This window comes from Thermobia domestica, chromosome 11, assembly GCF_964235325.1.
Source record: "Thermobia domestica chromosome 11, izTheDome1.hap1.1, whole genome shotgun sequence".
NCBI lineage: Eukaryota > Metazoa > Arthropoda > Insecta > Zygentoma > Lepismatidae > Thermobia > Thermobia domestica.
The window spans coordinates 93,735,455-93,747,758 of NC_137464.1; the positions used below are offsets into that span (position 1 = coordinate 93,735,455).

The 12,304-nt window shown below is 39.6% G+C and overlaps 1 pseudogene; it reads left to right on the top strand.

The window, feature by feature from the left end:
- Nucleotides 1–4,349: 4,349 nt before the first annotated feature.
- Nucleotides 4,350–4,820, top strand: LOC145665208 (protein GVQW3 pseudogene; annotated as a pseudogene).
- The last annotated feature ends 7,484 nt before the right edge of the window (nt 4,821–12,304 follow it).

Sequence of the window (12,304 nt, forward strand, 5' to 3'; positions counted from 1 at the left end):
TGTTTCACGTTCGTTTATTTTAACACACAGTGCGAAGAACATAGCCCAGTAGCTTCGCACTAAAATGTGCGACAAAGAGAGCGTTGCATCCGCCACCTGTACATAATTGTATGTAATATTAATTTACTTTAGTGCCTCGTGATTTCTATATTATCTTTCTATTTCAACGTGTGAAACTTTCTGCATATATTCGATGGTTTCGGCTCTGACCAAAGACATCACAGAGAGGCCACACCAAGACTAACGGTCAACACCCAGGCTGGAGATGACAGGTTCCTGATGTCCCCGGCAAGAAAGACGACCGGATGCGACTGACCGCCCTTTGGTCAAAACACATCTTCAAAGTCCTTGAGGAGAGAAGAATTCAGCCATCATCCAGAGACTTCTTCTGTGATCTTCATGGTACGAGACATCTCTGCTGACCGGAAGTGGTCGAAGAATCAAAAATCAAGACAACATTCAAGACACATCAATGAAGAAGACGGTATCATCAATAAAGAAGTGTGATCATGAACACTGAACTAGGCCTGATATCAGAGCTAAAATTCCAAAGTATTGAAAATTTAAAATATTTTTTTCTCTTCTTTCACGCGTACGCGAGTGTTTGTGTGTAAAGTGTTACATCTTCTATTTGGATCTATGATCATCATTAAAAAGGATTACCAATCTAACCCGGAGAGTCTCCTTTGCCAACCACCTCAGGACAGCCAAAGGTATGTGTCAAATTGTTAATGTAACATGTTTCTTTACAGGCCGTGTACTATGATTTGGATGACTCCATGAATCTGCTGGGCATGTTTTTATGTGTATCGTGAGTAATTTCTTTCTCAGGTCATGCGTTCCAACCACTGAGGGCCCTGAAACTCAGTCTCCTTCTAAAGTAACGTAACTTTTCAAAATCATTTATTATTTTTATAACATTTGCTCTACCGACATTCATTTAATTCTTTTGTCCTTCAGCCTTTAATTGTATGTAGGGTCCATTTAGTTTAATCCCCACTTTGCATACACAAGTGTGACGTAGTCTCCCACATTCTCATTCCATTGTTTCACTTCGCATACGTCATACTCAAAAAACCCATTCACACTACGAAGCTTGCAACAGAAGTAACGCTCTAACAATGTTGCTAAGCAAGTCAATAAATTTAAAGAAAATCGAATTTATAATCTAAAAACATACCATAAAAGTCTTTGAGGTTCTTTCCAAAGCAGGATTTCGAAAAGAAGAAATAATTGCAGTGTTATTACGGTGGTAGTGTGACGGTATGATGTAAGGGAGGTATTCAAAAAACTATTACAAGAAGAACTTCAAAGACTAGTTCATTATATTCATTTGCTATAATCAATTTCAAATTGTAATAATTTATACTTGTTCAGATATCACTAATGTGACAGACTTTGAATTAGCCAAGTTGCCGTACAGGCCTTAAAGAAAACATCGAGTGCCATAGGCTTAAAAGTTTGATGAATCAACGAAGGATTGGACTTTAGAAAGACTTGGACACGTGAAAACTATTCAGAGAATTTTGATGATATAACATCTGTTTTGGAGTATTTTTCTTAAAGGGAATTCGACCATCCAGGCAATGAGTTATTTATTGAAGCTACAGGCCTTTTAAGAAAGTGTTGCATATTAGAATTCTGTTTCACTACCGCTCTAATGTTATAAATCCTATAGACTGAAATAGTGTGACGTCACAATCTTTTCGTTGCTATGGTGATCGCCATTTTATTTTTTATACAAACACGAGCTAAGGCTGAGAAATAACGCAAAAATGGTTATGTGTAGAGTAACCCACATTATGCTTTATTTTCTGCTTAATTATGCTTTATATTTTTCCAAATTTTGCTTTATTGTTAAGTTGAATCATTGTTTAACATAAAGCGTCTATAATGTATAATATTTACTATACATTAAATATTCTAAATATCTTGATCTATTTATTAATATTTCATGCAACCAGTTTCTTTCATATTTAATGAACTTTCTACTTAATGCACTTGTAAAGAGATATGCTTTACTCGAGTCAGTTTTCTGTTTTTCCTTTTTTTAATCAATTGTGTGCGCCTTAGAGGTATATATATATACAGAAAGGGAAAGTAAAAAATGCCACCAAAAGTGCTCAAGTTCAAGAGGTACACTGTGGAGTTCTTGTGCATTTTTTGTACATTTTGAATCATCATACATAACTGCGCAGTTACACTTAGAATAAAACTATTGTTTATTCAGTGTTGGCGGAAAGTTTTCTTCTCTTCGTTTTTTCTTTCTTTCTTTTTTTTCTTTCTTCACTTCAAAAAGTTTACAGAAATAAAAATAAACTTTTCACTGTTGCATTGTTATGTTCTCAAAGGTTTTGCATTGTAAATATTGGTTTTAAAAATATTAATACAGTATGTTAAACTTGCAGTTAAATAAAATTTTCCAAAAATTGTTCTAATAGAATTTTCCAAGAATTGTGCTATATATTTTAAATTATGCTTTATGCTTTATTTTCCAAAATTATGTTTTATTATGCTTTTAAAATTAGTTTCTTCTGGACCCTTAGACAACCACAACCATGTTGAAGGTACCAACCATATGCGTTAACTGCTGTTATGCTTTTTATGCTCTTTACGCTTTTGGGTTGCTCTAGTTATGTAAACATTATAGCGATAGGAACACTTGGAAATTTTTTACATTTTCCATGAATGCAACAGAAAAAAGGAGATGAAAAAAACAGATAGGTAAGTAATATTTAGTTTTATAAAGAGAAGATTATAGGCCTATATTGACAAGTATTAAAATGAAATCAGCGTAAGTTTACATTTCCTATGAAATTTTTTTTTTCATATCGTACTTTTGTTTATTTTTTCATTTTGATATTTATACAATATCTGTCAAAGTGCATCCTCATCCACCTTATTTACTGTATGTTTAAATTTTTCACTCAGTGGTATCGATATTATATATAGTATTCCAAGCACAAAGGATTACTGTTTTACTGTCCTACACAATACCTCATATTTCAACTCACGTTTGTGTAGAAAACAAAATGGCGATCATCATGGTAACGGAGAGGAAATGACATCATCACTATTTTAGTCTATTAACAGTCGAACCAGCTAACAGTGCTTTGCAAGACAAAAGAAATGCATCTCGGAAAAGTAGATCAAAAAATGAAATGAAATCTTTAAGTTTTACGTTCCACGGTTATGCCGGTTAGGCTAAAGGAGACGGTGATAATGAGAAATGAATGAAATGGTGGAATGAAGAAAGTGGGAGGAAACGGGAGAACCCGAGAAAACCCACGAGCACGATGTTTGTCCACCACAAAGTCCACACGGCGCGAGCTGGGATCGTACCAGGGACCCCATGCACCAGAGGTGAACGCTCTACCATTGAGGTACCGCGGCCCCTCTACAGTGAAACCTAAATTAGAAGAGATTTGCACTAAAGTATCAGACCCTGAGTTCCGCCCGTTAACGTGAACTCGAAGATTCTCCCTTTTACTGCGTTAAGTCGACTTTTGTCGACAGAAAGAAAATTTCCCTAACCAGCGAATGTCAATTATAGTCAATGTTTCAAAATTTTTTTGTCCTTATCTTAGGCTTGTCTAGAATATACCACAATGGTGTCTGTGCGATTTTTTTGCGTTCTATCGTTTATGGAAAGGGTTAAAGGATTTTGTTGTTGAATATAATGTTCTATATATATATCTAATGTTCTGTTTGAAAATTTGAAAAGAGTATATTTACCGGTGAACCCAGAGTATTTTTCATCAGGATTTAAAGGTAGTCTTCGCTAATAAGCAAAAAATTAAAAGCGCTAAAAATAGACAATAATTTTAAAAAAACGCTTAAACGTTATTATAATCAATAGATATTTTTCAAGTGTATCACACTACATACAAATTAATGTCTAATAAAATTATCATTGCAACGATAATTGTACATTATTGTTGCAAAACCTGTTTGTCTTGAGACAGATTTCAAAATTCTTTATTTATTATAGTAATTTTAAGCTCCTTTAATTATTATTTTCTGCTTTCAGCGCTTTAAAGTTCGTTTCTTTGCTTTTTAGTGTTTTATAAAACTTTTTTTTAATTATTTTTGTTTTTAGTGTTATTTTGGAAGTCTGTTAACATTTTTCACAAAATGTTCTTACAGGGTTTGTCCAAGAAGTAATGAGACTGGCAGCCGTGCAGCGCTCCAGTCGCCACCAGAGCTCTCTCAATGAGTAGTATCGGTGATGAGGGTGTTACCTAAGCATCGCACCGCGCGGCAATTACTTCTGAGCAGTGCGGGAATGAGGATCGATCGTTGAGCCAAGTGTGCATTTTCATTTTGGTCACGGAATCAAAAAGCGAAAAATGAAGTGGACGATAGAGCAGCGATACGCCATCAAATTCTGCGTTCGCTTGGGCAAAACTGCTTCAGAGACTCTTGCCTTGATTGAACAAGCTTACGGAGACAATGCCATGTCGAAAGCCCAGGTTGTTCACTGGCATAAAGACTTCAAAGACGGGCGGGAGACAGTTAAGCATGAAAACGCGTCAAAGGTGAAAGAACTCTTGAACTCTAACCGTCGATTGAGTCTGCGATCAATAGCGGAAGAATTTAACATGGGCAAGTCAACAGTACACAAGATTGTAACAGAGAATTTGAACATGAGAAAAGTTTGTGCAAAATTGGTACCTAAAATGTTGAGTGATGAAGAAAAACAACGACGAGTTGACGTGTGCCGTGAAATGGTGGAGGTTGTGGAAGGTAAAACAGACTTTCTCTTGTTCCCCAAAGTGAAAACCGCCCTGATGGCGTTACCGCCATCCAGAAGGCCGTAACCAAATCTTTAAAAGGCATTTCGGAAGCTGACTTCCAGGAAGCGTATGGATCGTGGAAATCACGCTGGCAGTGACACATCGACGCCCAAGGGGATTATTTTGAAGAATTTTGAGGAGTTGTTAAACTCGGATGAATAAATTCCTGTTTATACACTCAGTCACATTACATCTTGGACCAACCCTGTATGTTCAGTATGCTTGCATGAAATTCACATGTAACGTTGCTGTCACACTAGAGAAACCTCTTTTTACAACCATATCTGGAAGAAAACCTTTAATAATTGCACGTCACTCGAATGTCTTTCTGAAATAAATTCTGTACGGTATAAGTAAATATAATTAGTTTACAAAACCGCGAATTACGTAATACTTCTGCTTTGTTACATTTTCAAAGGCCGTTGAGGATTCGAGTACCCAGAGACATCATAATTAGGTATAAGATAAAGAAAGTAATAATAACTAAAGTCGAAAACAAGTAATTTTGATGACTGTGAACCTCAATAACATCCTGGACTATATAAATATGTATGGATTTTTAAACTGGTTTAGAACATAAATAAGATGTATTTCTATATGGTGGTTTGTGTTTTACTAATATTACCAAATGGATATTCTGCTCCACAACAAGGCGATGAATTAGAATGGTGGCAGGAAACAGTTGTCTACCAAATCTATCCCCGATCTTATCAAGATAGTGACGGAGACGGTATAGGAGACTTACAAGGTATGATATTTTTGAATAAATCTAATCTAACATAAAATTGAAAGTGACCACTTTGTGACTTTATAACTCTTGAACCATCAAACCGATCTCGATCAAATTTCCAACATAGATGAAGTTCGAGCTGGGATGGTTTTTAACATTTCACTTTGACGGTGCAACTTAGAGGAGGAGGGGAGATATTTAAAAATTATCGAAAATGATCGATATTACTGTTGAATCCATAGTTTTAGGGACCGCTGAGATGAACAGTGACCTTTTCGATGCTGTTTAAATCCAAGTTTAATCTCGCAACTTGGGGGAGATAATTATCGAAAAATGACCGATATTAGTGCCGAATCCACAGTTTCCGGGGTCGCTGAGATGAACAGTGACACTTCCGATGCCGTTTAAATAAAATTCAGCCCTTTATATCAAAAATAAAACGTATTATCCCCGTCCGAGGAACGAGCAATCTGTTAGTCTATTATACATATATGGTATATATTGAAACCTGTCTATGTTGACCACCATCGATTCAATTGAAAAATGGAGCTCCTTCGTGGCTAAGCGGTTAGCGTACGCGCCTTTGGCGTGGGAGACCCGGGTTCGATTCCCGGCGGGAGCTCATGTGGTTCGGATTCCACGTTAATCAGTAGGTCCACGTCTCATATAGCCTCGCTGCTGAACGGGACGCTAAACTAAAATCAACTCAACTCAATTGAAAAATGGTCAACTTACACAGATGGCCAACTTACAGAAAATAAGTGTGATTGGTGTACTTTTAATAAAGGATTTCTAGTATTACTTGATTGTAAAATTTTAACTAGCAATGGTACGACAGCTACTTTTAAATGTGTATAAGGGCACATATGCATATTCTAATTTTGTAGTTTACTACCTCTTGCTAATAAACTACAAGTATTTCCCTCGGGGCAGTGTTGGGCAAATTTCAATTGAATTAACAATTAACAATTAATCTGTAAATTTAATTGTTAATTGCAATTAACAATTGAAATAAGTAATGGTTAATTGTTAATTGCAGTTGGCCATTAAAAAAGGAGAATCAATTGCAATTGATCAATTGATTGAAAGTAATTGCAGTGGAAAGTAATTGCAATTGAATTCTGTAATTCAATTGCAATTGAAATTAATTGCCAATTGATTCAATTGCAATTGATTTCCACAGCAATTACTTTCAATTGATTGATCAATTGCAATTGATTTTCACTGATTAATTTTCAACACTGTAGTTCAGAGAGGGCGTGGGGCAATGAAAACTTTAGCCACGACCAATTGACTCACCACCCGTCGTGACCCACGACCCACCGTGACCCACTCTGACCCACCACCCACCATAAATCACTCTTACCCACTGTGACCCACAGACCCGCCAAAACCCATTGTCATCAACTCTGACCCATGATTCACGCCCTCTTCTCTACTGACTAAAGAGTTTAAACTTGTAATAAAACAAGCCTATAAAATTATCACTCATCGGAGTTTGAATTTCTACGATCAATCGCTCAAGCATCGCACTAATACAATAACGGCGGATCTGACCTTTCTAATATAAATAAAATAGTTTGTTCGTGTGTCTGTGTGTCTATCTTTGTGCGGTCTGTGGATGAGACGAGTGGAAAGGAACTTTTCAAAATTTGGTCACGGGTAGCTTGGTCTAGGCCCCAGACCAAGACGAAGAGCTTTTTTTTTAATTCCTTACTATGGGGTCTCCAGGAGACGTTTACCGGGACCGGCCTGGGGACCAGACAAGTCGACCGAGAGTTACCAAATTTTGGTCAAAGATACCTTGGTCCAGGTCCCACACCAAGGCAAAGCTTTTTCGAAAAAATTCGAACCAGGGGGTCTCAGGGGGGCGTTTACCGGGACATGTAAAAGTAGTAGAAAATGACCGATATCAGTGTCGATTTCATAGTTTTCGCGGTCGCTGAGATCAATGGTGAAACTCCGATCGCATTAACTTCCAAATTCACCGTATTCTGCTACGGGCCGTGGGTCAATGGGGGTGGGATACCAAAACGTACAAGTAATCCAAAATGACCGATATTAGTGTCAAATCCATAGTTTTCGGTGACAATCAATGGTGACACTACCATTAGCGATGACTTTCAAATTCATCCACCGTTGTATGCGAGCCTTGGGTCACCAGAGGGGGGAATTCCGAGACATGTAAAAAAATAATCGAAAATGACCGATATTAATGTCAAATTCATAGTTTTCGGGGTAGCTGAGCTCATTGGTGAAACTCAAGACCGCGTTTACTTTCACATTTAGCCTCCATCAGATAAGAAACGGGGGCATTATGAAGGGGATCACGAGACATGTAAAAATAATCCACAATGACCGATGTCAAACCCGTAGTTTTCGCGGTGGCTGAGATCAATGGTGATACTTTCATTAGCGATGATTTTCAAATTTAGCCACCATTGTATGCGGGCCAGGAGTCACCGGGGGTGGGGAATTGCGAGACATGTAAAACTAATGGAAAGTGACCGATATTAGTGTCAAATCCATAGTTTTCGCTGTCGCTGAGATGAATGGTGATACTTCCACAGGCGTTGACTTCAAAATACAGCCCCCATCGGCTGCGGACCAGAGGCATTGTTTTTTTCAAAATTGGAACCAGAGGATTATAGGGATTTTTACCGGCATATGTAAAAGGTAGTAGAAAATGGCAGATGTTAGTGTCACATTCATAGTTTTCGTGGTATTAGTTGGAGGTTGGTGGGGGCCAGAGGAGATTGTTTCACAATACGAACCAAGGGGGTCTGAGGGGGCGTTCACCGGGACATGTAAAAGTAGCAGAATTTGTGTCGAATCCATATTTATCGGGGTTGCTCAGACGTATAGTGACACCCCCGATAGTGTTTACGTTCAAATTCAGCCCCATCGGCCTTCCCAATGAAAACACATGTACGTTGTTGGATATATATTCACACAAAATATATCCAATGTTAGAAATGTTTCTTAATTGTTCTCCCGTTGTTCAGTTTGTTTACATTGATATTTTATCTGATCCGTGCGAAGAACGGGCATAACAGCTAGTACGAAATGGGAAAGTGTTTGTTATGGACCAAATTACAATTATATTATTATTATAATTATTACCAAATTATTATAATTATAACTAATAAATATTTCCTTGTTGAATCATAGAGCTCCTCCGTGGCTAAGCGGTTAGCGTACGCGCCTTTGGCGTGGGAAACCCGGGTTCGATTCCCAGCGGGAGCTCATGTGGTTCGGATTCCACGTTAATCAGTAGGTCCATGTCTCATATAGCCTCGCTGCTGACCGGGACGTTAAACCCCAAAAGCAATTCAAAATCAAATCAACTTGTTGAATTATACATATTTTTCAGTGGAAAAATGAATACAATTTAAAAGTCCCAAATCAACGTAAAGTAGACCAACGTGAAGGAAAAATGTATAAAATTTTCCATATAATTAAGCTTACAAACTTAAAATTTCCATGTAATTAAGCTAAATTTCCATTTTTGTGTCGTTTTGTGCACCTATTTCCTCGTTTTCTGCGTCACCGGAAATGGAAATGAAATGAAATCTTTGAGTTTTACGTCCCACGGTTATGCCGGTTAGGCTAAAGGAGACGGTGATTATGAGAAATGAATGAAATGGTAGAATGAAGAAAGTGGGAGGAAACGGGAGAACTCCGAGAAAACCCACGCACACGGTGTTTGTCCACCACAAAGTTCACTTGGCGGGGTCTGGGATCGAACCCGGGACCCGAAATCACCGGAAATGGGTCAATGCTTTCCTACAAATATGGCGGAACAATTTAATGCTGTTCCGTCAGGAACGATTTCGAGGTCGTTTCCTTCACATCGTCTTGTGCGTGTTTTCTACCGTTTTGTAAGCCTATTTCCACGTTTTGTGAATCAATGGTAGTGGGTCAAAATGGGCATTCAATGTGGGAAGAAAACTGATCCACTCTCCCACCAGTATCGAATTTCAAGGTAGCTTTTTTCGCATTGTTTAGTGCATATTTATACCATTTCTGCGCATACTTTCACGTTTTGTAGGCCAACGAAAGTGGGTCAAAGGTGACCTACAAATATGGCAGAGAAAGACATATTCATTCCACTTACAAGGCCCATTTTGACCCTCTTCCACTGATGCACAATGCGACACAAATCATGTATAAAAAGTGTGAAGGAAACGACCTCATTTGATGGTGACGGAACAGCATTAAGTTATTCCGCTATACTTGTAGGCCATTTTGACCCATTTTTGTTGTCGCACTAAAGTGGAAATAGAAGCACTAAAGTGGAAATAGGAGCACAAAACGGTACAAAGCAGGTACTATACGATGCGAAAGAAACGACCCCCCAAATTCAATAGTGGCGGAACAATGGCTCTATTTTCTCACACATTGATGGACCATTTTGACGCATTTTTGGTGATGCTCAAAAGGTGGAAGTAGGCGAATAGAACGGTACAAAATACACACTAAACGATGCGAAAGAACCAACCCCGAAATTCGATAGTGGCGGAATAGTGAGCCATTTAACTCCCACTTTAAAGGCCCGTTTAACTCACTTCCGGTGACGCACAAGACGAGGAAGTGGCACAGAAAACTTTTTAAAAAATAATCACTAAACGATGCGAAAGAAACGACCTAGAAATTCGATAGTGTCGGAACAATGGGTTATTTTGGTCACACTTTGGACGTCCATTTTCACACACTTCTGGTGACGCGCAAAAAATGAAAATAAGAGCACGAAACGGCACGAAACATTCGCTACTCGACGCGAAAGGAAGGACCACGAAATTCGTTAGGTATAGTGGCGGAGCAGTGGGTCATTTTCGTCCCACCTTCGAGGCCCATTTTGACCGTCTTCCGGTGACGCACAAAACGTCGAAATACGCGCACAAAAGGGTATGCAATGTGAAATTAACGACCTCGAAATTCGATAGTAGCGGAACTCTTGGTCATTTTCGTCCCATCTTGGAAGCCCATTTTGACCCACTTACGGTGATGCACAAAACGTGGAAATAAGGGCACGAAACGGCACGAAAATCCATTAGTCGATGCAAAAGGAAGGATATCGAAATTCAGTAGTGGCGGAACTCTTGGTCATTTTCATCCCATCTTCGAGGCCCATTTTGACCATCTTCCAATGACGTACAAAACGTCGAAATAGGCGCATAAAAGGGTACACGATGTGAAATTAACGACCTCGAAATTCGATAGTGGCGGAACAGTGTGTCATTTTCGTCGTACCTTGGAAGCCCATTTTGACCCATTTCTGGTGACGCACGAAACGTGGAAATGGGGGCACGAAACAGCACGAAAATTCAGTAATCGATGCGAAAGGAAGGATATCGAAATTCGGTAGTGGCGGAACAGTGGGTCATTTTCGTCCCACCTTCGAGGCCCATTTTGACCGTCTTCCAGTGACGCACAAAACATCGAAAGAGACGGACAAAAGGGTACGCGATGTGAAATTAACGACCTCGAGATTTAATAGTGGCGGAACTCTCGGTCATTTTCGTCCCATCTTGCAAGCCCATTTTGAGCCACTTCCGGTGACGCACTAAACGTGGAAATAAGGGCACGAAACGGCACGAAACGTTCACTAATTGATGCGAAAGGAAGAACCTCGAAATTCGGTAGTGGCGGAGCAGTGGGTCATTTTCGTCCCACCTTTGAGGTCCATTTTGACCGTCTTTCAGTGACGCACAAAACGTCAAAATAGACGTACAAAAGGGTACGTGATGTGAAATTAACGACCTCAATATTTAATAGTGGCGGAACACTTGATCGTTTTCGTCCCACCTTAGGGGACTCATTTTAACCCACTTCCGGTGACGCACTAAACGTGGAAATAAGGGCACGAAACGGCACGAAAATCCACTAGTCGATGCAAAACGAAGGATATCAAAATTCGGTAGTGGCGGAGCAGTGGGTCATTTTCGTCCCACCTTCGAGGCCCATTTTGACCGTCTTCCGGTGACGCACAAAACTTCGAAATAGACGTACAAAAGGGTACGCGATGTGAAATTAACGACCTCGAAATTTGATAGTGGCGGAACAGTGTGTCATTTTCGTCCCATCTTGGAAGCCCATTTTGACCCACTTCCGGTGACGCACGAAACGTGGAAATAAGGGCACGAAACGGCACGAAAATCCACTAGTCGATGCAAAACGAAGGATATCGAAATTCGGTAGTGGCGGAGCAGTGGGTCATTTTCGTCCCACCTTCGAGGCCCATTTTGACCGTCTTCCAGTGACGCACAAAACGTCGAAATAGACGTACAAAAGGGTACGCGATGTGAAATTAACAACCTCGAGATTTAATAGTGGCGGAACTCTCGGTCATTTCCGTCCCATCTTGGAAGCCCATTTTGACCCACTTCCGGTGACGCACTAAACGTGGAAATAAGAGCACGAAACGGCACGAAACATTCACTAGTTGATGCGAAAGGAAGAACCTCGAAATTCGGTAGTGGCGGAGCAGTGGGTCATTTTCGTCCCACCTTCGAGGCCCATTTTGACCGTCTTCCGGTGACGCACAAAACTTCGAAATAGACGTACAAAAGGGTACGCGATGTGAAATTAACGACCTCGAAATTTGATAGTGGCGGAACAGTGTGTCATTTTCGTCCCATCTTGGAAGCCCATTTTGACCCACTTCCGGTGACGCACGAAACGTGGAAATAAGGGCACGAAACGGCACGAAAATCCACTAGTCGATGCAAAACGAAGGATATCGAAATTCGGTAGTGGCGGAGCAGTGGGTCATTTT